Source organism: Procambarus clarkii, chromosome 8 (assembly GCF_040958095.1).
Source record: "Procambarus clarkii isolate CNS0578487 chromosome 8, FALCON_Pclarkii_2.0, whole genome shotgun sequence".
Taxonomy (NCBI): domain Eukaryota; kingdom Metazoa; phylum Arthropoda; class Malacostraca; order Decapoda; family Cambaridae; genus Procambarus; species Procambarus clarkii.
Window position 1 is genome coordinate 34,252,680 of NC_091157.1, and position 26,336 is coordinate 34,279,015.

Here is a 26,336-nt window from a genome sequence, read left to right on the forward strand (position 1 = left end):
AAATGAGGTGATAGCCGAGGCTATTTGAACCACCCCACCGCCGGCACTCGGATAGTAATCTTGGGCATAGCATTTTACCAAATCACCTCATTCTTTGGGGCACACGTGAGGAACACAAATGCGAACAAGCCTGAATGGTCCCCAGGACAATATGCAACTGAAAACTCACACCCCAGAAGTGACTCGAACCCATACTCCCAGAAGCAACGCAACTGGTATGTACAAGACGCCTTAATCCACTTGACAATCACGATCGGACAAAATGAGGTGATAGCCGAGGCTATTTGAACCACCCCACTGCCGGCACTCGGATAGTAATGTTGGGCATAGCATTTTACCAAATCACCTCATTCTTTGGGGCACACATGAGGAACACAAATGCGAACAAGCCTGAATGGTCCCCAGGACAATATGCAACTGAAAACTCACACCCCAGAAGTGACTCGAACCCATACTCCCAGAAGCAACGCAACTGGTATGTACAAGACGCCTTAATCCACTTGACCATCACGACCGGACAAAATGAGGTGATAGCCGAGGCTATTTGAACCACCCCACCGCCGGCACTCGGATAGTAATCTTGGGCATAGCATTTTACCAAATCACCTCATTCTTTGGGGCACACGTGAGGAACACAAATGCGAACAAGCCTGAATGGTCCCCAGGACAATATGCAACTGAAAACTCACACCCCAGAAGTGACTCGAACCCATACTCCCAGAAGCAACGCAACTGGTATGTACAAGACGCCTTAATCCACTTGACCATCACGACCGGACAAAATGAGGTGATAGCCGAGGCTATTTGAACCACCCCACCGCCGGCACTCGGATAGTAATCTTGGGCATAGCATTTTACCAAATCACCTCATTCTTTGGGGCACACGTGAGGAACACAAATGCGAACAAGCCTGAATGGTCCCCAGGACAATATGCAACTGAAAACTCACACCCCAGAAGTGACTCGAACCTATACTCCCAGATGCAACGCAACTGGTATGTACAAGACGCCTTAATCCACTTGACCATCACGACGGGACAAAATGAGGTGATAGCCGAGGCTATTTGAACCACCCCACCGCCGTCACTCGGATAGTAATCTTGGGCATAGCATTTTACCAAATCACCTCATTCTTTGGGGCACACGTGAGGAACACAAATGCGAACAAGCCTGAATGGTCCCCAGGACAATATGCAACTGAAAACTCACACCCCAGAAGTGACTCGAACCCATACTCCCAGAAGCAACGCAACTGGTATGTACAAGACGCCTTAATCCACTTGACCATCACGACCGGACAAAATGAGGTGATAGCCGAGGCTATTTGAACCACCCCACCGCCGGCACTCGGATAGTAATCTTGGGCATAGCATTTTACCAAATCACCTCATTCTTTGGAGCACACGTGAGGAACACAAATGCGAACAAGCCTGAATGGTCCCCAGGACAATATGCAACTGAAAACTCACACCCCAGATGTGACTCGAACCCATACTCCCAGAAGCAACGCAACTGGTATGTACAAGACGCCTTAATCCACTTGACCATCACGACCGGACAAAATGAGGTGATAGCCGAGGCTATTTGAACCACCCCACCGCCGGCACTCGGGTAGTAATCTTGGGCATAGCATTTTACCAAATCACCTCATTCTTTGGGGCACACGTGAGGAACACAAATGCGAACAAGCCTGAATGGTCCCCAGGACAATATGCAACGGAAAACTCACACCCCAGAAGTGACTCGAACCCATACTCCCAGAAGCAACGCAACTGGTATGTACAAGACGCCTTAATCCACTTGACCATCACGACCGGACAAAATGAGGTGATAGCCGAGGCTATTTGAACCACCCCACCGCCGGCACTCGGATAGTAATCTTGGGCATAGCATTTTACCAAATCACCTCATTCTTTGCGGCACACGTGAGGAACACAAATGCGAACAAGCCTGAATGGTCCCCAGGACAATATGTAACTGAAAACTCACACCCCAGAAGTGACTCGAACCCATACTCCCAGAAGCAACGCAACTGGTATGTACAAGACGCCTTAATCCACTTGACCATCACGACCGGACAAAATGAGGTGATAGCCGAGGCTATTTGAACCACCCCACAGCCGGCACTCGGATAGTAATCTTGGGCATAGCATTTTACCAAATCACCTCATTCTTTGGGGCACAAATGAGGAACACAAATGCGAACAAGCCTGAATGGTCCCCAGGACAATATGCAACTGAAAACTCACACCCCAGAAGTGACTCGAACCCATACTCCCAGAAGCAACGCAACTGGTATGTACAAGACGCCTTAATCCACTTGACCATCATGACCAGACAAAATGAGGTGATAGCCGAGGCTATTTGAACCACCCCACCGCCGGCACTCGGATAGTAATCTTGGGCATAGCATTTTACCAAATCACCTCATTCTTTGGGGCACACGTGAGGAACACAAATGCGAACAAGCCTGAATGGTCCCCAGGACAATATGCAACTGAAAACTCACACCCCAGAAGTGACTCGAACCCATACTCCCAGAAGCAACGCAACTGGTATGTACAAGACGCCTTAATCCACTTGACCATCACGACCGGACAAAATGAGGTGATAGCCGAGGCTATTTGAACCACCCCACCGCCGGCACTCGGATAGTAATCTTGGGCATAGCATTTTACCAAATCACCTCATTCTTTGGGGCACACGTGAGGAACACAAATGCGAACAAGCCTGAATGGTCCCCTGGACAATATGCAACTGAAAACTCACACCCCAGAAGTGACTCGAACCCATACTCCCAGAAGCAACGCAACTGGTATGTACAAGACGCCTTAATCCACTTGACCATCACGACCGGACAAAATGAGGTGATAGCCGAGGCTATTTGAACCACCCCACCGCCGGCACTCGGGTAGTAATCTTGGGCATAGCATTTTACCAAATCGCCTCATTCTTTGGGGCACACGTGAGGAACACAAATGCGAACAAGCCTGAATGGTCCCCAGGACAATATGCAACGGAAAACTCACACCCCAGAAGTGACTCGAACCCATACTCCCAGAAGCAACGCAACTGGTATGTACAAGACGCCTTAATCCACTTGACCATCACGACCGGACAAAATGAGGTGATAGCCGAGGCTATTTGAACCACCCCACCGCCGGCACTCGGATAGTAATCTTGGGCATAGCATTTTACCAAATCACCTCATTCTTTGCGGCACACGTGAGGAACACAAATGCGAACAAGCCTGAATGGTCCCCAGGACAATATGTAACTGAAAACTCACACCCCAGAAGTGACTCGAACCCATACTCCCAGAAGCAACGCAACTGGTATGTACAAGACGCCTTAATCCACTTGACCATCACGACCGGACAAAATGAGGTGATAGCCGAGGCTATTTGAACCACCCCACAGCCGGCACTCGGATAGTAATCTTGGGCATAGCATTTTACCAAATCACCTCATTCTTTGGGGCACAAATGAGGAACACAAATGCGAACAAGCCTGAATGGTCCCCAGGACAATATGCAACTGAAAACTCACACCCCAGAAGTGACTCGAACCCATACTCCCAGAAGCAATGCAACTGGTATGTACAAGACGCCTTAATCCACTTGACCATCATGACCGGACAAAATGAGGTGATAGCCGAGGCTATTTGAACCACCCCACCGCCGGCACTCGGATAGTAATCTTGGGCATAGCATTTTACCAAATCACCTCATTCTTTGGGGCACACGCGAGGAACACAAATGCGAACAAGCCTGAATGGTCCCCAGGACAATATGCAACTGAAAACTCACACCCCAGAAGTGACTCGAACCCATACTCCCAGAAGCAACGCAACTGGTATGTACAAGACGCCTTAATCCACTTGACCATCACAACCGGACAAAATGAGGTGATAGCCGAGGCTATTTGAACCACCCCACCGCCAGCACTCGGATAGTAATCTTGGGCATAGCATTTTACCAAATCACCTCATTCTTTGGGGCACACGTGAGGAACACAAATGCGATCAAGCCTGAATGGTCCCCAGGACAATATGCAACTGAAAACTCACACCCCAGAAGTGACTCGAACCCATACTCCCAGAAGCAACGCAACTGGTATGTACAAGACGCCTTAATCCACTTGACCATCACGACCGGACAAAATGAGGTGATAGCCGAGGCTATTTGAACCACCCCACCGCCGGCACTCGGATAGTAATCTTGGGCATAGCATTTTACCAAATCACCTCATTCTTTGGGGCACACGTGAGGAACACAAATGCGAACAAGCCTGAATGGTCCCCAGGACAATATGCAACTGAAAACTCACACCCCAGAAGTGACTCGAACCCATACTCCCAGAAGCAACGCAACTGGTATGTACAAGACGCTTTAATCCACTTGACCATCACGACCGGACAAAATGAGGTGATAGCCGAGGCTATTTGAACCACCCCACCACCGGCACTCGGATAGTAATCTTGGGCATAGCATTTTACCAAATCACCTCATTCATTGGGGCACACGTGAGGAACACAAATGCGAACAAGCCTGAATGGTCCCCAGGACAATATGCAACTGAAAATTCACACCCCAGAAGTGACTCGAACCCATACTCCCAGAAGCAACGCAACTGGTATGTACAAGACGCCTTAATCCACTTGACCATCACGACCGGACAAAATGAGGTGATAGCCGAGGCTATTTGAACCACCCCACCGCCGGCACTCGGATAGTAATCTTGGGCATAGCATTTTACCAAATCACCTCATTCTTTGGGGCACACGTGAAGAACACAAATGCGAACAAGCCTGAATGGTCCCCAGGACAATATGCAACTGAAAACTCACACCCCAGAAGTGACTCGAACCCATACTCCCAGAAGCAACGCAACTGGTATGTACAAGACGCCTTAATCCACTTGACCATCACGACCGGACAAAATGAGGTGATAGCCGCGGCTATTTGAACCACCCCACCGCCGGCACTCGGATAGTAATCTTGGGCATAGCATTTTACCAAATCACCTCATTCTTTGGGGCACACGTGAGGAACACAAATGCGAACAAGCCTGAATGGTCCCCAGGACAATATGCAACTGAAAACTCACACCCCAGAAGTGACTCGAACCCATACTCCCAGAAGCAACGCAACTGGTATGTACAAGACGCCTTAATCCACTTGACCATCACGACCGGACAAAATGAGGTGATAGCCGAGGCTATTTGAACCACCCCACCGCCGGCACTCGGATAGTAATCTTGGGCATAGCATTTTACCAAATCACCTCGTTCTTTGGAGCACACGTGAGGAACACAAATGCGAACAAGCCTGAATGGTCCCCAGGACAATATGCAACTGAAAACTCACACCCCAGAAGTGACTCGAACCCATACTCCCAGAAGCAACGCAACTGGTATGTACAAGACGCCTTAATCCACTTGACCATCACGACCGGACAAAATGAGGTGATAGCCAAGGCTATTTGAACCACCCCACCGCCGGCACTCGGATAGTAATCTTGGGCATAGCATTTTACCAAATCACCTCATTCTTTGGGGCACACGTGAGGAACACAAATGCGAACAAGCCTGAATGGTCCCCAGGACAATATGCAACTGAAAACTAACACCCCAGAAGTGACTCGAACCCATACTCCCAGAAGCAACGCAACTGGTATGTACAAGACGCCTTAATCCACTTGACCATCACGACCGGACAAAATGAGGTGATAGCCGAGGCTATTTGAACCACCCCACCGCCGGCACTCGGATAGTAATCTTGGGCATAGCATTTTACCAAATCACCTCATTCTTTGCGGCACACGTGAGGAACACAAATGCGAAAAAGCCTGAATGGTCCCCAGGACAATATGTAACTGAAAACTCACACCCCAGAAGTGACTCGAACCCATACTCCCAGAAGCTACGCAACTGGTATGTACAAGACGCCTTAATCCACTTGACCATCACGACCGGACAAAATGAGGTGATAGCCGAGGCTATTTGAACCACCCCACCGCCGGCACTCTGATAGTAATCTTGTGCATAGCATTTTACCAAATCACCTCATTGTTTGGGGCACACGTGAGGAACACAAATGCGAACAAGCCTGAATGGTCCCCAGGACAATATGCAACTGAAAACTCACACCCCAGAAGTGACTCGAACCCATACTCCCAGAAGCAACACAACTGGTATGTACAAGACGCCTTAATCTACTTGACCATCACGACCGGACAAAATGAGGTGATAGCCGAAGCTATTTGAACCACCCTACCGCCGGCACTCGGATAGTAATCTTGGGCATAGCATTTTACCAAATCACCTCATTCTTTGGGGCACACGTGAGGAACACAAATGCGAACAAGCCTGAATGGTCCCCAGGACAATATGCAACTGAAAACTCACACCCCAGAAGTGACTCGAACCCATACTCCCAGAAGCAACGCAACTGGTATGTACAAGACGCCTTAATCCACTTGACCATCACGACCGGACAAAATGAGGTGATAGCCGAGGCTATTTGAACCACCCCACCGCCGGCAATCGGATAGTAATCTTGGGCATAGCATTTTACCAAATCACCTCATTCTTTGGGGCACACGTGAGGAACACAAATGCGAACAAGCCTGAATGGTCCCCAGGACAATATGCAACTGAAAACTCACACCCCAGAAGTGACTCGAACCCATACTCCCAGAAGCAACGCAACTGGTATGTACAAGACGCCTTAATCCACTTGACCATCACGACCGGACAAAATGAGGTGATAGCCGAGGCTATTTGAACCACCCCACCGCCGGCACTCGGATAGTAATCTTGGGCATAGCATTTTACCAAATCACCTCATTCTTTGGGGCACACGTGAGGAACACAAATGCGAACAAGCCTGAATGGTCCCCAGGACAATATGCAACTGAAAACTCACACCCCAGAAGTGACTCGAACCCATACTCCCAGAAGCAACACAACTGGTATGTACAAGACGCCTTAATCCACTTGACCATCACGACCGGACAAAATGAGGTGATAGCCGAGGCTATTTGAACCACCCCACCGCCGCCACTCGGATAGTAATCTTGGGCATAGCATTTTACCAAATCACCTCATTCTTTGGGGCACACGTGAGGAACACAAATGCGAACAAGCCTGAATGGTCCCCAGGACAATATGCAACTGAAAACTCACATCCCAGAAGTGACTCGAACCCATACTCCCAGAAGCAACGCAACTGGTATGTACAAGACGCCTTAATCCACTTGACCATCACGACCGGACAAAATGAGGTGATAGCCGAGGCTATTTGAACCACCCCACCCCCGGCACTCGGATAGTAATCTTGGGCATAGCATTTTACCAAATCACCTCATTCTTTGGGGCACACGTGAGGAACACAAATGCGAACAAGCCTGAATGGTCCCCAGGACAATATGCAACTGAAAACTCACACCCCAGAAGTGACTCGAACCCATACTCCCAGAAGCAACGCAACTGGTATGTACAAGACGCCTTAATCCACTTGACCATCACGACCGGACAAAATGAGATGATAGCCGAGGCTATTTGAACCATCCCACCGCCGGCACTCGGATAGTAATCTTGGGCATAGCATTTTACCAAATCACCTCATTCTTTGGGGCACACGTGAGGAACACAAATGCGAACAAGCCTGAATGGTCCCCAGGACAATATGCAACTGAAAACTCTGCTATGCTATGCCCAAGATTACTTTCCGAGTGCCGGCGGTGGGGTGGTTCAAATAGCCTCGGCTATCACCTCATTTTGTCCGGTCGTGATGGTCAAGTGGATTAAGGCGTCTTGTACATACCAGTTGCGTTGCTTCTGGGAGTATGGGTTCGAGTCACTTCTGGGGTGTGAGTTTTCAGTTGCATATTGTCCTGGGGACCATTCAGGCTTGTTCACATTTGTGTTCCTCACGTGTGCCCCAAAGAATGAGGTGATTTGGTAAAATTCTATGCCCAAGATTACTATCCGAGTGCCGGCGGTAGGGTGGTTCAAATAGCCTCGGCTATCACCTCATTTTGTCCGGTCGTGATGGTCAAGTGGATTAAGGCGTCTTGTACATACCAGTTGCGTTGCTTCTGGGATTATGAGTTCGAGTCACTTCTGGGGTGTGAGTTTTCAGTTGCATATTGTCCTGGGGACCATTCAGGCTTGTTCGCATTTGTGTTCCTCACGTGTGCCCCAAAGAATGAGGTGATTTGGTAAAATGCTATGCCCAAGATTACTATCCGAGTGCCGGCGGTGGGGTGATTCAAATAGCCTCGGCTATCACCTCATTTTGTCCGGTCGTGATGGTCAAGTGGATTAAGGCGTCTTGTACATACCAGTTGCGTTGCTTCTGGGAGTATGGGTTCGAGTCACTTCTGGGGTGTGAGTTTTCAGTTGCATATTGTCCTGGGGACCATTCAGGCTTGTTCGCGTTTGTGTTCCTCACGTGTGCCCCAAAGAATGAGGTGATTTGGTAAAATGCTATGCCCATGATTACTATCCGAGTGCAGGCGGTGGGGTGGTTCAAATAGCCTCGGCTATCACCTCATTTTGTCCGGTCGTGATGGTCAAGTGGATTAAGGCGTCTTGTACATACCAGTTGCGTTGCTTCTGGGAGTATGGGTTCGAGTCACTTCTGGGGTGTGAGTTTTCGGTTGCATATTGTCCTGGGGACCATTCAGGCTTGTTCGCATTTCTGTTCCTCACGTGTGCCCCAAAGAATGAGGTGATTTGGTAAAATGCTATGCCCAAGATTACTATCCGAGTGCCGGCGGTGGGGTGGTTCAAATAGCCTCGGCTATCACCTCATTTTGTCCGGTCGTGATGGTCAAGTGGATTAAGGCGTCTTGTACATACCAGTTGCGTTGCTTCTGGGAGTATGGGTTCGAGTCACTTCTGGGGTGTGAGTTTTCAGTTGCATATTGTCCTGGGGACCATTCAGGCTTGTTCGCATTTGTGTTCCTCACGTGTGCCCCAAAGAATGAGGTGATTTGGTAAAATGCTATGCCCAAGATTACTATCCGAGTGCCGGCGGTGGGGTGGTTCAAATAGCCTCGGCTATCACCTCATTTTGTCCGGTCGTGATGGTCAAGTGGATTAAGGCGTCTTGTACATACCAGTTGCGTTGCTTCTGGGAGTATGGGTTCGAGTCACTTCTGGGGTGTGAGTTTTCAGTTGCATATTGTCCTGGGGACCATTCAGGCTTGTTCGCATTTGTGTTCCTCACGTGCGCCCCAAAGAATGAGGTGATTTGGTAAAATGCTATGCCCAAGATTACTATCCGAGTGCCGGCGGTGGGGTGGTTCAAATAGCCTCGGCTATCACCTCATTTTGTCCGGTCGTGATGGTCAAGTGGATTAAGGCGTCTTGTACATACCAGTTGCGTTGCTTCTGGGAGTATGGGTTCGAGTCACTTCTGGGGTGTGAGTTTTCAGTTGCATATTGTCCTGGGGACCATTCAGGCTTGTTCGCATTTGTGTTCCTCACGTGCGCCCCAAAGAATGAGGTGATTTGGTAAAATGCTATGCCCAAGATTACTATCTGAGTGCCGGCGGTGGGGTGGTTCAAATAGCCTCGGCTATCACCTCATTTTGTCCGGTCGTGATGGTCAAGTGGATTAAGGCGTCTTGTACATACCAGTTGCGTTGCTTCTGGGAGTATGGGTTCGATTCACTTCTGGGGTGTGAGTTTTCAGTTGCATATTGTCCTGGGGACCATTCAGGCTTGTTCGCATTTGTGTTCCTCACGTGTGCCCCAAAGAATGAGGTGATTTGGTAAAATGCTATGCCCAAGATTACTATCCGAGTGCCGGCGGTGGGGTGGTTCAAATAGCCTCGGCTATCACCTCATTTTGTCCGGTCGTGATGGTCAAGTGGATTAAGGCGTCTTGTACATACCAGTTGCGTTGCTTCTGGGAGTATGGGTTCGAGTCACTTCTGGGGTGTGAGTTTTCAGTTGCATATTGTCCTGGGGACCATTCAGGCTTGTTCGCATTTGTGTTCCTCACGTGTGCCCCAAAGAATGAGGTGATTTGGTAAAATGCTATGCCCAAGATTACTATCCGAGTGCCGGCGGTGGGGTGGTTCAAATAGCCTCGGCTATCACCTCATTTTGTCCGGTCGTGATGGTCAAGTGGATTAAGGCGTCTTGTACATACCAGTTGCGTTGCTTCTGGGAATAAGGGTTCGAGTCACTTCTGGGGTGTGAGTTTTCAGTTGCATATTGTCCTGGGGACCATTCAGGCTTGTTCGCATTTGTGTTCCTCACGTGTGCCCCAAAGAATGAGGTGATTTGGTAAAATGCTATGCCCAAGATTACTATCCGAGTGCCGGCGGTGGGGTGGTTCAAATAGCCTCGGCTATCACCTCATTTTGTCCGGTCGTGATGGTCAAGTGGATTAAGGCGTCTTGTACATACCAGTTGCGTTGCTTCTGGGAATTTGGGTTCGAGTCACTTCTGGGGTGTGAGTTTTCAGTTGCATATTGTCCTGGGGACCATTCAGGCTTGTTCGCATTTGTGTTCCTCACGTGTGCCCCAAAGAATGAGGTGATTTGGTAAAATGCTATGCCCAAGATTACTATCCGAGTGCCGGCGGTGGGGTGGTTCAAATAGCCTCGGCTATCACCTCATTTTGTCCGGTCGTGATGGTCAAGTGGATTAAGGCGTCTTGTACATACCAGTTGCGTTGCTTCTGGGAGTATGGGTTCGAGTCACTTCTGGGGTGTGAGTTTTCAGTTGCATATTGTCCTGGGGACCATTCAGGCTTGTTCGCATTTGTGTTCCTCACGTGTGCCCCAAAGAATGCGGTGATTTGGTAAAATGCTATGCCCAAGATTACTATCCGAGTGCCGGCGGTGGGGTGGTTCAAATAGCCTCGGCTATCACCTCATTTTGTCCGGTCGTGATGGTCAAGTGGATTAAGGCGTCTTGTACATACCAGTTGCGTTGCTTCTGGGAGTAAGGGTTCGAGTCACTTCTGGGGTGTGAGTTTTCAGTTGCATATTGTCCTGGGGACCATTCAGGCTTGTTCGCATTTGTGTTCCTCACGTGTGCCCCAAAGAATGAGGTGATTTGGTAAAATGCTATGCCCAAGATTACTATCCGAGTGCCGGCGGTGGGGTGGTTCAAATAGCCTCGGCTATCACCTCATTTTGTCCGGTCGTGATGGTCCAGTGGATTAAGGCGTCTTGTACATACCAGTTGCGTTGCTTCTGGGAGTATAGGTTCGAGTCACTTCTGGGGTGTGAGTTTTCGGTTGCATATTGTCCTGGGGACCATTCAGGCTTGTTCGCATTTGTGTTCCTCACGTGTGCCCCAAAGAATGAGGTGATTTGGTAAAATGCTATGCCCAAGATTACTATCCGAGTGCCGGCGGTGGGGTGGTTCAAATAGCCTCGGCTATCACCTCATTTTGTCCGGTCGTGATGGTCAAGTGGATTAAGACGTCTTGTACATACCAGTTGCGTTGCTTCTGGGAGTATGGGTTCGAGTCACTTCTGGGGTGTGAGTTTTCAGTTGCATATTGTCCTGGGGACCATTCAGGCTTGTTCGCATTTGTGTTCCTCACGTGTGCCCCAAAGAATGAGGTGATTTGGTAAAATGCTATGCCCAAGATTACTATCCGAGTGCCGGCGGTGGGGTGGTTCAAATAGCCTCGGCTATCACCTCATTTTGTCCGGTCGTGATGGTCAAGTGGATTAAGGCGTCTTGTACATACCAGTTGCGTTGCTTCTGGGAGTATGGGTTCGAGTCACTTCTGGGGTGTGAGTTTTCAGTTGCATATTGTCCTGGGGACCATTCAGGCTTGTTCGCATTTGTGTTCCTCACGTGTGCCCCATAGAATGAGGTGATTTGGTAAAATGCTATGCCCAAGATTACTATCCGAGTGCCGGCGGTGGGGTGGTTCAAATAGCCTCGGCTATCACCTCATTTTGTCCGGTCGTGATGGTCAAGTGGATTAAGGCGTCTTGTACATACCAGTTGCGTTGCTTCTGGGAGTATGGGTTCGAGTCACTTCTGGGGTATGAGTTTTCAGTTGCATATTGTCCTGGGGACCATTCAGGCTTGTTCGCATTTGTGTTCCTCACGTGCGCCCCAAAGAATGAGGTGATTTGGTAAAATGCTATGCCCAAGATTACTATCTGAGTGCCGGCGGTGGGGTGGTTCAAATAGCCTCGGCTATCACCTCATTTTGTCCGGTCGTGATGGTCAAGTGGATTAAGGCGTCTTGTACATACCAGTTGCGTTGCTTCTGGGAGTATGGGTTCGAGTCACTTCTGGGGTGTGAGTTTTCAGTTGCATATTGTCCTGGGGACCATTCAGGCTTGTTCGCATTTGTGTTCCTCACGTGTGCCCCAAAGAATGAGGTGATTTGGTAAAATGCTATGCCCAAGATTACTATCCGAGTGCCGGCAGTGGGGTGGTTCAAATAGCCTCGGCTATCACTTCATTTTGTCCGGTCGTGATGGTCAAGTGGATTAAGGCGTCTTGTACATACCAGTTGCGTTGCTTCTGGGAGTAAGGGTTCGAGTCACTTCTGGGGTGTGAGTTTTCAGTTGCATATTGTCCTGGGGACCATTCAGGCTTGTTCGCATTTGTGTTCCTCACGTGTGCCCCAAAGAATGAGGTGATTTGGTAAAATGCTATGCCCAAGATTACTATCCGAGTGCCGGCGGTAGGGTGGTTCAAATAGCCTCGGCTATCACCTCATTTTGTCCGGTCGTGATGGTCAAGTGGATTAAGGCGTCTTGTACATACCAGTTGCGTTGCTTCTGGGAGTATGGGTTCGAGTCACTTCTGGGGTGTGAGTTTTCAGTTGCATATTGTCCTGGGGACCATTCAGGCTTGTTCGCATTTGTGTTCCTCACGTGTGCCCCAAAGAATGAGGTGATTTGGTAAAATGCTATGCCCAAGATTACTATCCGAGTGCCGGCGGTGGGGTGGTTCAAATAGCCTCGGCTATCACCTCATTTTGTCCGGTCGTGATGGTCAAGTGGATTAAGGCGTCTTGTACATACCAGTTGCGTTGCTTCTGGGAGTAAGGGTTCGAGTCACTTCTGGGGTGTGAGTTTTCAGTTGCATATTGTCCTGGGGACCATTCAGGCTTGTTCGCATTTGTGTTCCTCACGTGTGCCCCAAAGAATGAGGTGATTTGGTAAAATGCTATGCCCAAGATTACTATCCGAGTGCCGGCGGTGGGGTGGTTCAAATAGCCTCGGCTATCACCTCGTTTTGTCCGGTCGTGATGGTCAAGTGGATTAAGGCGTCTTGTACATACCAGTTGCGTTGCTTCTGGGAGTATGGGTTCGAGTCACTTCTGGGGTGTGAGTTTTCAGTTGCATATTGTCCTGGGGACCATTCAGGCTTGTTTGCATTTGTGTTCCTCACGTGTGCCCCAAAGAATGAGGTGATTTAGTAAAATGCTATGCCCAAGATTACTATCCGAGTGCCGGCGGTGGGGTGGTTCAAATAGCCTCGGCTATCACCTTCATTTTGTCCGGTCGTGATGGTCAAGTGGATTAAGGCGTCTTGTACATACCAGTTGCGTTGCTTCTGGGAGTATGGGTTCGAGTCACTTCTGGGGTGTGAGTTTTCAGTTGCATATTGTCCTGGGGACCATTCAGGCTTGTTCGCATTTGTGTTCCTCACGTGTGCCCCAAAGAATGCGGTGATTTGGTAAAATGCTATGCCCAAGATTACTATCCGAGTGCCGGCGGTGGGGTGGTTCAAATAGCCTCGGCTATCACCTCATTTTGTCCGGTCGTGATGGTCAAGTGGATTAAGGCGTCTTGTACATACCAGTTGCGTTGCTTCTGGGAGTATGGGTTCGAGTCACTTCTGGGGTGTGAGTTTTCAGTTGCATATTGTCCTGGGGACCATTCAGGCTTGTTCGCATTTGTGTTCCTCACGTGTGCCCCAAAGAATGAAGTGATTTGGTAAAATGCTATGCCCAAGATTACTATCCGAGTGCCGGCGGTGGGGTGGTTCAAATAGCCTCGGCTATCACCTCATTTTGTCCGGTCGTGATGGTCAAGTGGATTAAGGCGTCTTGTACATACCAGTTGCGTTGCTTCTGGGAGTATGGGTTCGAGTCACTTCTGGGGTGTGAGTTTTCAGTTGCATATTGTCCTGGGGACCATTCAGGCTTGTTCGCATTTGTGTTCCTCACGTGTGCCCCAAAGAATGAGGTGATTTGGTAAAATGCTATGCCCAAGATTACTATCCGAGTGCCGGCGGTGGGGTGGTTCAAATAGCCTCGGCTATCACCTCATTTTGTCCGGTCGTGATGGTCAAGTGGATTAAGGCGTCTTGTACATACCAGTTGCGTTGCTTCTGGGAGTAAGGGTTCGAGTCACTTCTGGGGTGTGAGTTTTCAGTTGCATATTGTCCTGGGGACCATTCAGGCTTGTTCGCATTTGTGTTCCTCACGTGTGCCCCAAAGAATGAGGTGATTTTGTAAAATGCTATGCCCAAGATTACTATCCGAGTGCCGGCGGTGGGGTGGTTCAAATAGCCTCGGCTATCACCTCATTTTGTCCGGTCGTGATGGTCAAGTGGATTAAGGCGTCTTGTACATACCAGTTGCGTTGCTTCTGGGAGTATGGGTTCGAGTCACTTCTGGGGTGTGAGTTTTCAGTTGCATATTGTCCTGGGGACCATTCAGGCTTGTTCGCATTTGTGTTCCTCACGTGTGCCCCAAAGAATGAGGTGATTTGGTAAAATGCTATGCCCAAGATTACTATCCGAGTGCCGGCGGTGGGGTGGTTCAAATAGCCTCGGCTATCACCTCATTTTGTCCGGTCGTGATGGTCAAGTGGATTAAGGCGTCTTGTACATACCAGTTGCGTTGCTTCTGGGAGTATGGGTTCGAGTCACTTCTGGGGTGTGAGTTTTCAGTTGCATATTGTCCTGGGGACCATTCAGGCTTGTTCGCATTTGTGTTCCTCACGTGTGCCCCAAAGAATGAGGTGATTTGGTAAAATGCTATGCCCAAGATTACTATCCGAGTGCCGGCGGTGGGGTGGTTCAAATAGCCTCGGCTATCACCTCATTTTGTCCGGTCGTGATGGTCAAGTGGATTAAGGCGTCTTGTACATACCAGTTGCGTTACTTCTGGGAGTAAGGGTTCGAGTCACTTCTGGGGTGTGAGTTTTCAGTTGCATATTGTCCTGGGGACCATTCAGGCTTGTTCGCATTTGTGTTCCTCACGTGTGCCCCAAAGAATGAGGTGATTTGGTAAAATGCTATGCCCAAGATTACTATCCGAGTGCCGGCGGTGGGGTGGTTCAAATAGCCTCGGCTATCACCTCATTTTGTCCGGTCGTGATGGTCAAGTGGATTAAGGCATCTTGTACATACCAGTTGCGTTGCTTCTGGGAGTATGGGTTCGAGTCACTTCTGGGGTGTGAGTTTTCAGTTGCATATTGTCCTGGGGACCATTCAGGCTTGTTCGCATTTGTGTTCCTCACGTGTGCCCCAAAGAATGAGGTGATTTGGTAAAATGCTATGCCCAAGATTACTATCCGAGTGCCGGCGGTGGGGTGGTTCAAATAGCCTCGGCTATCACCTCATTTTGTCCGGTCGTGATGGTCAAGTGGATTAAGGCGTCTTGTACATACCAGTTGCGTTGCTTCTGGGAGTATGGGTTCGAGTCACTTCTGGGGTGTGAGTTTTCAGTTGCATATTGTCCTGGGGACCATTCAGGCTTGTTCGCATTTGTGTTCCTCACGTGTGCCCCAAAGAATGAGGTGATTTGGTAAAATGCTATGCCCAAGATTACTATCCGAGTGCCGGCGGTGGGGTGGTTCAAATAGCCTCGGCTATCACCTCATTTTGTCCGGTCGTGATGGTCAAGTGGATTAAGGCGTCTTGTACATACCAGTTGCGTTGCTTCTGGGAGTATGGGTTCGAGTCACTTCTGGGGTGTGAGTTTTCAGTTGCATATTGTCCTGGGGACCATTCAGGCTTGTTCGCATTTGTGTTCCTCACGTGTGCCCCAAAGAATGAGATGATTTGGTAAAATGCTATGCCCAAGATTACTATCCGAGTGCCGGCGGTGGGGTGGTTCAAATAGCCTCGGCTATCACCTCATTTTGTCCGGTCGTGATGGTCAAGTGGATTAAGGCGTCTTGTACATACCAGTTGCGTTGCTTCTGGGAGTATGGGTTCGAGTCACTTCTGGGGTGTGAGTTTTCAGTTGCATATTGTCCTGGGGACCATTCAGGCTTGTTCGCATTTGTGTTCCTCACGTGTGCCCCAAAGAATGAGGTGATTTGGTAAAATGCTATGCCCAAGATTACTATCCGAGTGCCGGCGGTGGGGTGGTTCAAATAGCCTCGGCTATCACCTCATTTTGTCCGGTCGTGATGGTCAAGTGGATTAAGGCGTCTTGTACATACCAGTTGCGTTGCTTCTGGGAGTATGGGTTCGAGTCACTTCTGGGGTGTGAGTTTTCAGTTGCATATTGTCCTGGGGACCATTCAGGCTTGTTCGCATTTGTGTTCCTCACGTGTGCCCCAAAGAATGAGGTGATTTGGTAAAATGCTATGCCCAAGATTACTATCCGAGTGCCGGCGGTGGGGTGGTTCAAATAGCCTCGGCTATCACCTCATTTTGTCCGGTCGTGATGGTCAAGTGGATTAAGGCGTCTTGTACATACCAGTTGCGTTGCTTCTGGGAGTATGGGTTCGAGTCACTTCTGGGGTGTGAGTTTTCAGTTGCATATTGTCCTGGGGACCATTCAGGCTTGTTCGCATTTGTGTTCCTCACGTGTGCCCCAAAGAATGAGGTGATTTGGTAAAATGCTATGCCCAAGATTACTATCCGAGTGCCGGCGGTGGGGTGGTTCAAATAGCCTCGGCTATCACCTCATTTTGTCCGGTCGTGATGGTCAAGTGGATTAAGGCGTCTTGTACATACCAGTTGCGTTGCTTCTGGGAGTATGGGTTCGAGTCACTTCTGGGGTGTGAGTTTTCAGTTGCATATTGTCCTGGGGACCATTCAGGCTTGTTCGCATTTGTGTTCCTCACGTGTGCCCCAAAGAATGAGGTGATTTGGTAAAATGCTATGCCCAAGATTACTATCCGAGTGCCGGCGGTGGGGTGGTTCAAATAGCCTCGGCTATCACCTCATTTTGTCCGGTCGTGATGGTCAAGTGGATTAAGGCGTCTTGTACATACCAGTTGCGTTGCTTCTGGGAGTAAGGGTTCGAGTCACTTCTGGGGTGTGAGTTTTCAGTTGCATATTGTCCTGGGGACCATTCAGGCTTGTTCGCATTTGTGTTCCTCACGTGTGCCCCAAAGAATGAGGTGATTTGGTAAAATGCTATGCCCAAGATTACTATCCGAGTGCCGGCGGTGGGGTGGTTCAAATAGCCTCGGCTATCACCTCATTTTGTCCGGTCGTGATGGTCAAGTGGATTAAGGCGTCTTGTACATACCAGTTGCGTTGCTTCTGGGAGTATGGGTTCGAGTCACTTCTGGGGTGTGAGTTTTCAGTTGCATATTGTCCTGGGGACCATTCAGGCTTGTTCGCATTTGTGTTCCTCACGTGTGCCCCAAAGAATGAGGTGATTTTGTAAAATGCTATGCCCAAGATTACTATCCGAGTGCCGGCGGTGGGGTGGTTCAAATAGCCTCGGCTATCACCTCATTTTGTCCGGTCGTGATGTTCAAGTGGATTAAGGCGTCTTGTACATACCAGTTGCGTTGCTTCTGGGAGTATGGGTTCGAGTCACTTCTGGGGTGTGAGTTATCAGTTGCATATTGTCCTGGGGACCATTCAGGCTTGTTCGCATTTGTGTTCCTCACGTGTGCCCCAAAGAATGAGGTGATTTGGTAAAATGCTATGCCCAACATTACTATCTGAGTGCCGGCGGTGGGGTGGTTCAAATAGCCTCGGCTATCACCTCATTTTGTCCGGTCGTGATGGTCAAGTGGATTAAGGCGTCTTGTACATACCAGTTGCGTTGCTTCTGGGAGTATGGGTTCGAGTCACTTCTGGGGTGTGAGTTTTCAGTTGCATATTGTCCTGGGGACCATTCAGGCATGTTCGCATTTGTGTTCCTCACGTGTGCCCCGAAGAATGAGGTGATTTGGTAAAATGCTATGCCCAAGATTACTATCCGAGTGCCGGCGGTGGGGTGGTTCAAATAGCCTCGGCTATCACCTCATTTTGTCCGGTCGTGATGGTCAAGTGGATTAAGGCGTCTTGTACATACCAGTTGCGTTGCTTCTGGGAGTAAGGGTTCGAGTCACTTCTGGGGTGTGAGTTTTCAGTTGCATATTGTCCTGGGGACCATTCAGGCTTGTTCGCATTTGTGTTCCTCACGTGTGCCCCAAAGAATGAGGTGATTTGGTAAAATGCTATGCCCAAGATTACTATCCGAGTGCCGGCGGTGGGGTGGTTCAAATAGCCTCGGCTATCACCTCATTTTGTCCAGTCGTGATGGTCAAGTGGATTAAGGCGTCTTGTACATACCAGTTGCGTTGCTTCTGGGAGTATGGGTTCGAGTCACTTCTGGGGTGTGAGTTTTCAGTTGCATATTGTCCTGGGGACCATTCAGGCTTGTTCGCATTTGTGTTCCTCACGTGTGCCCCAAAGAATGAGGTGATTTGGTAAAATGCTATGCCCAAGATTACTATCCGAGTGCCGGCGGTGGGGTGGTTCAAATAGCCTCGGCTATCACCTCATTTTGTCCGGTCGTGATGGTCAAGTGGATTAAGGCGTCTTGTACATACCAGTTGCGCTGCTTCTGGGAGTATGGGTTCGAGTCACTTCTGGGGTGTGAGTTTTCAGTTGCATATTGTCCTGGGGACCATTCAGGCTTGTTCGCATTTGTGTTCCTCACGTGTGCCCCAAAGAATGAGGTGATTTGGTAAAATGCTATGCCCAAGATTACTATCCGAGTGCCGGCGGTGGGGTGGTTCAAATAGCCTCGGCTATCACCTCATTTTGTCCGGTCGTGATGGTCAAGTGGATTAAGGCGTCTTGTACATACCAGTTGCGTTGCTTCTGGGAGTATGGGTTCGAGTCACTTCTGGGGTGTGAGTTTTCAGTTGCATATTGTCCTGGGGACCATTCAGGCTTGTTCGCATTTGTGTTCCTCACGTGTGCCCCAAAGAATGAGGTGATTTGGTAAAATGCTATGCCCAAGATTACTATCCGAGTGCCGGCGGTGGGGTGGTTCAAATAGCCTCGGCTATCACCTCATTTTGTCCGGTCGTGATGGTCAAGTGGATTAAGGCGTCTTGTACATACCAGTTGCGTTGCTTCTGGGAGTATGGGTTCGAGTCACTTCTGGGGTGTGAGTTTTCAGTTGCATATTGTCCTGGGGACCATTCAGGCTTGTTCGCATTTGTGTTCCTCACGTGTGCCCCAAAGAATGAGGTGATTTGGTAAAATGCTATGCCCAAGATTACTATCCGAGTGCCGGCGGTGGGGTGGTTCAAATAGCCTCGGCTATCACCTCATTTTGTCCGGTCGTGATGGTCAAGTGGATTAAGGCGTCTTGTACATACCAGTTGCGTTGCTTCTGGGAGTATGGGTTCGAGTCACTTCTGGGGTGTGAGTTTTCAGTTGCATATTGTCCTGGGGACCATTCAGGCTTGTTCGCATTTGTGTTCCTCACGTGTGCCCCAAAGAATGAGGTGATTTGGTAAAATGCTATGCCCAAGATTACTATCCGAGTGCCGGCGGTGGGGTGGTTCAAATAGCCTCGGCTATCACCTCATTTTGTCCGGTCGTGATGGTCAAGTGGATTAAGGCGTCTTGTACATACCAGTTGCGTTGCTTCTGGGAGTATGGGTTCGAGTCACTTCTGGGGTGTGAGTTTTCAGTTGCATATTGTCCTGGGGACCATTCAGGCTTGTTCGCATTTGTGTTCCTCACGTGTGCCCCAAAGAATGAGGTGATTTGGTAAAATGCTATGCCCAAGATTACTATCTGAGTGCCGGCGGTGGGGTGGTTCAAATAGCCTCGGCTATCACCTCATTTTGTCCGGTCGTGATGGTCAAGTGGATTAAGGCGTCTTGTACATACCAGTTGCGTTGCTTCTGGGAGTATGGGTTCGAGTCACTTCTGGGGTGTGAGTTTTCAGTTGCATATTGTCCTGGGGACCATTCAGGCATGTTCGCATTTGTGTTCCTCACGTGTGCCCCAAAGAATGAGGTGATTTGGTAAAATGCTATGCCCAAGATTACTATCCGAGTGCCGGCGGTGGGGTGGTTCAAATAGCCTCGGCTATCACCTCATTTTGTCCGGTCGTGATGGTCAAGTGGATTAAGGCGTCTTGTACATACCAGTTGCGTTGCTTCTGGGAGTAAGGGTTCGAGTCACTTCTGGGGTGTGAGTTTTCAGTTGCATATTGTCCTGGGGACCATTCAGGCTTGTTCGCATTTGTGTTCCTCACGTGTGCCCCAAAGAATGAGGTGATTTGGTAAAATGCTATGCCCAAGATTACTATCCGAGTGCCGGCGGTGGGGTGGTTCAAATAGCCTCGGCTATCACCTCATTTTGTCCGGTCGTGATGGTCAAGTGGATTAAGGCGTCTTGTACATACCAGTTGCGTTGCTTCTGGGAGTATGGGTTCGAGTCACTTCTGGGGTGTGAGTTTTCAGTTGCATATTGTCCTGGGGACCATTCAGGCTTGTTCGCATTTGTGTTCCTCACGTGTGCCCCAAAGAATGAGGTGATTTGGTAAAATGCTATGCCCAAGATTACTATCCGAGTGCCGGCGGTGGGGTGGTTCAAATAGCCTCGGCTATCACCTCATTTTGTCCGGTCGTGATGGTCAAGTGGATTAAGGCGTCTTGTACATACCAGTTGCGTTGCTTCTGGGAGTATGGGTTCGAGTCACTTCTGGGGTGTGAGTTTTCAGTTGCATATTGTCCTGGGGACCATTCAGGCTTGTTCGCATTTGTGTTCCTCACGTGTGCCCCAAAGAATGAGGTGATTTGGTAAAATGCTATGCCCAAGATTACTATCCGAGTGCCGGCGGTGGGGTGGTTCAAATAGCCTCGGCTATCTCCTCATTTTGTCCGGTCGTGATGGTCAAGTGGATTAAGGCGTCTTGTACATACCAGTTGCGTTGCTTCTGGGAGTATGGGTTCGAGTCACTTCTGGGGTGTGAGTTTTCAGTTGCATATTGTCCTGGGGACCATTCAGGCTTGTTCGCATTTGTGTTCCTCACGTGTGCCCCAAAGAATGAGGTGATTTGGTAAAATGCTATGCCCAAGATTACTATCCGAGTGCCGGCGGTGGGGTGGTTCAAATAGCCTCGGCTATCACCTCATTTTGTCCGGTCGTGATGGTCAAGTGGATTAAGGCGTCTTGTACATACCAGTTGCGTTGCTTCTGGGAGTATGGGTTCGAGTCACTTCTGGGGTGTGAGTTTTCAGTTGCATATTGTCCTGGGGACCATTCAGGCTTGTTCGCATTTGTGTTCCTCACGTGTGCCCCAAAGAATGAGGTGATTTGGTAAAATGCTATGCCCAAGATTACTATCCGAGTGCCGGCGGTGGGGTGGTTCAAATAGCCTCGGCTATCACCTCATTTTGTCCGGTCGTGATGGTCAAGTGGATTAAGGCGTCTTGTACATACCAGTTGCGTTGCTTCTGGGAGTATGGGTTCGAGTCACTTCTGGGGTGTGAGTTTTCAGTTGCATATTGTCCTGGGGACCATTCAGGCTTGTTCGCATTTGTGTTCCTCATGTGTGCCCCAAAGAATGAGGTGATTTGGTAAAATGCTATGCCCAAGATTACTATCCGAGTGCCGGCGGTGGGGTGGTTCAAATAGCCTCGGCTATCACCTCATTTTGTCCGGTCGTGATGGTCAAGTGGATTAAGGCGTCTTGTACATACCAGTTGCGTTGCTTCTGGGAGTATGGGTTCGAGTCACTTCTGGGGTGTGAGTTTTCAGTTGCATATTGTCCTGGGGACCATTCAGGCTTGTTCGCATTTGTGTTCCTCACGTGTGCCCCAAAGAATGAGGTGATTTGGTAAAATGCTATGCCCAAGATTACTATCCGAGTGCCGGCGGTGGGGTGGTTCAAATAGCCTCGGCTATCACCTCATTTTGTCCGGTCGTGATGGTCAAGTGGATTAAGGCGTCTTGTACATACCAGTTGCGTTGCTTCTGGGAGTATGGGTTCGAGTCACTTCTGGGGTGTGAGTTTTCAGTTGCATATTGTCCTGGGGACCATTCAGGCTTGTTCGCATTTGTGTTCCTCACGTGTGCCCCAAAGAATGAGGTGATTTGGTAAAATGCTATGCCCAAGATTACTATCCGAGTGCCGGCGGTGGGGTGGTTCAAATAGCCTCGGCTATCACCTCATTTTGTCCGGTCGTGATGGTCAAGTGGATTAAGGCGTCTTGTACATACCAGTTGCGTTGCTTCTGGGAGTATGGGTTCGAGTCACTTCTGGGGTGTGAGTTTTCAGTTGCATATTGTCCTGGGGACCATTCAGGCTTGTTCGCATTTGTGTTCCTCACGTGTGCCCCAAAGAATGAGGTGATTTGGTAAAATGCTATGCCCAAGATTACTATCCGAGTGCCGGCGGTGGGGTGGTTCAAATAGCCTCGGCTATCACCTCATTTTGTCCGGTCGTGATGGTCAAGTGGATTAAGGCGTCTTGTACATACCAGTTGCGTTGCTTCTGGGAGTATGGGTTCGAGTCACTTCTGGGGTGTGAGTTTTCAGTTGCATATTGTCCTGGGGACCATTCAGGCTTGTTCGCATTTGTGTTCCTCACGTGTGCCCCAAAGAATGAGGTGATTTGGTAAAATGCTATGCCCAAGATTACTATCTGAGTGCCGGCGGTGGGGTGGTTCAAATAGCCTCGGCTATCACCTCATTTTGTCCGGTCGTGATGGTCAAGTGGATTAAGGCGTCTTGTACATACCAGTTGCGTTGCTTCTGGGAGTAAGGGTTCGAGTCACTTCTGGGGTGTGAGTTTTCAGTTGCATATTGTCCTGGGGACCATTCAGGCTTGTTCGCATTTGTGTTCCTCACGTGTGCCCCAAAGAATGAGGTGATTTGGTAAAATGCTATGCCCAAGATTACTATCCGAGTGCCGGCGGTGGGGTGGTTCAAATAGCCTCGGCTATCACCTCATTTTGTCCGGTCGTGATGGTCAAGTGGATTAAGGCGTCTTGTACATACCAGTTGCGTTGCTTCTGGGAGTATGGGTTCGAGTCACTTCTGGGGTGTGAGTTTTCAGTTGCATATTGTCCTGGGGACCATTCAGGCTTGTTCGCATTTGTGTTCCTCACGTGTGCCCCAAAGAATGAGGTGATTTGGTAAAATGCTATGCCCAAGATTACTATCCGAGTGCTGGCGGTGGGGTGGTTCAAATAGCCTCGGCTATCACCTCATTTTGTCCGGTCGTGATGGTCAAGTGGATTAAGGCGTCTTGTACATACCAGTTGCGTTGCTTCTGGGAGTATGGGTTCGAGTCACTTCTGGGGTGTGAGTTTTCAGTTGCATATTGTCCTGGGGACCATTCAGGCTTGTTCGCATTTGTGTTCCTCACGTGTGCCCCAAAGAATGAGGTGATTTGGTAAAATGCTATGCCCAAGATTACTATCCGAGTGCCGGCGGTGGGGTGGTTCAAATAGCCTCGGCTATCTCCTCATTTTGTCCGGTCGTGATGGTCAAGTGGATTAAGGCGTCTTGTACATACCAGTTGCGTTGCTTCTGGGAGTATGGGTTCGAGTCACTTCTGGGGTGTGAGTTTTCAGTTGCATATTGTCCTGGGGACCATTCAGGCTTGTTCGCATTTGTGTTCCTCACGTGTGCCCCAAAGAATGAGGTGATTTGGTAAAATGCTATGCCCAAGATTACTATCCGAGTGCCGGCGGTGGGGTGGTTCAAATAGCCTCGGCTATCACCTCATTTTGTCCGGTCGTGATGGTCAAGTGGATTAAGGCGTCTTGTACATACCAGTTGCGTTGCTTCTGGGAGTATGGGTTCGAGTCACTTCTGGGGTGTGAGTTTTCAGTTGCATATTGTCCTGGGGACCATTCAGGCTTGTTCGCATTTGTGTTCCTCACGTGTGCCCCAAAGAATGAGGTGATTTGGTAAAATGCTATGCCCAAGATTACTATCCGAGTGCCGGCGGTGGGGTGGTTCAAATAGCCTCGGCTATCACCTCATTTTGTCCGGTCGTGATGGTCAAGTGGATTAAGGCGTCTTGTACATACCAGTTGCGTTGCTTCTGGGAGTATGGGTTCGAGTCACTTCTGGGGTGTGAGTTTTCAGTTGCATATTGTCCTGGGGACCATTCAGGCTTGTTCGCATTTGTGTTCCTCATGTGTGCCCCAAAGAATGAGGTGATTTGGTAAAATGCTATGCCCAAGATTACTATCCGAGTGCCGGCGGTGGGGTGGTTCAAATAGCCTCGGCTATCACCTCATTTTGTCCGGTCGTGATGGTCAAGTGGATTAAGGCGTCTTGTACATACCAGTTGCGTTGCTTCTGGGAGTATGGGTTCGAGTCACTTCTGGGGTGTGAGTTTTCAGTTGCATATTGTCCTGGGGACCATTCAGGCTTGTTCGCATTTGTGTTCCTCACGTGTGCCCCAAAGAATGAGGTGATTTGGTAAAATGCTATGCCCAAGATTACTATCCGAGTGCCGGCGGTGGGGTGGTTCAAATAGCCTCGGCTATCACCTCATTTTGTCCGGTCGTGATGGTCAAGTGCATTAAGGCGTCTTGTACATACCAGTTGCGTTGCTTCTGGGAGTATGGGTTCGAGTCACTTCTGGGGTGTGAGTTTTCAGTTGCATATTGTCCTGGGGACCATTCAGGCTTGTTCGCATTTGTGTTCCTCACGTGTGCCCCAAAGAATGAGGTGATTTGGTAAAATGCTATGCCCAAGATTACTATCCGAGTGCCGGCGGTGGGGTGGTTCAAATAGCCTCGGCTATCACCTCATTTTGTCCGGTCGTGATGGTCAAGTGGATTAAGGCGTCTTGTACATACCAGTTGCGTTGCTTCTGGGAGTATGGGTTCGAGTCACTTCTGGGGTGTGAGTTTTCAGTTGCATATTGTCCTGGGGACCATTCAGGCTTGTTCGCATTTGTGTTCCTCACGTGTGCCCCAAAGAATGAGGTGATTTGGTAAAATGCTATGCCCAAGATTACTATCCGAGTGCCGGCGGTGGGGTGGTTCAAATAGCCTCGGCTATCACCTCATTTTGTCCGGTCGTGATGGTCAAGTGGATTAAGGCGTCTTGTACATACCAGTTGCGTTGCTTCTGGGAGTATGGGTTCGAGTCACTTCTGGGGTGTGAGTTTTCAGTTGCATATTGTCCTGGGGACCATTCAGGCTTGTTCGCATTTGTGTTCCTCACGTGTGCCCCAAAGAATGAGGTGATTTGGTAAAATGCTATGCCCAAGATTACTATCTGAGTGCCGGCGGTGGGGTGGTTCAAATAGCCTCGGCTATCACCTCATTTTGTCCGGTCGTGATGGTCAAGTGGATTAAGGCGTCTTGTACATACCAGTTGCGTTGCTTCTGGGAGTATGGGTTCGAGTCACTTCTGGGGTGTGAGTTTTCAGTTGCATATTGTCCTGGGGACCATTCAGGCTTGTTCGCATTTGTGTTCCTCACGTGTGCCCCAAAGAATGAGGTGATTTGGTAAAATGCTATGCCCAAGATTACTATCCGAGTGCCGGCGGTGGGGTGGTTCAAATAGCCTCGGCTGTCACCTCATTTTGTCCGGTCGTGATGGTCAAGTGGATTAAGGCGTCTTGTACATACCAGTTGCGTTGCTTCTGGGAGTAAGGGTTCGAGTCACTTCTGGGGTGTGAGTTTTCAGTTGCATATTGTCCTGGGGACCATTCAGGCTTGTTCGCATTTGTGTTCCTCACGTGTGCCCCAAAGAATGAGGTGATTTGGTAAAATGCTATGCCCAAGATTACTATCCGAGTGCCGGCGGTGGGGTGGTTCAAATAGCCTCGGCTATCACCTCATTTTGTCCGGTCGTGATGGTCAAGTGGATTAAGGCGTCTTGTACATACCAGTTGCGTTGCTTCTGGGAGTATGGGTTCGAGTCACTTCTGGGGTGTGAGTTTTCAGTTGCATATTGTCCTGGGGACCATTCAGGCTTGTTCGCATTTGTGTTCCTCACGTGTGCCCCAAAGAATGAGGTGATTTGGTAAAATGCTATGCCCAAGATTACTATCCGAGTGCCGGCGGTGGGGTGGTTCAAATAGCCTCGGCTATCACCTCATTTTGTCCGGTCGAGATGGTCAAGTGGATTAAGGCGTCTTGTACATACCAGTTGCGCTGCTTCTGGGAGTATGGGTTCGAGTCACTTCTGGGGT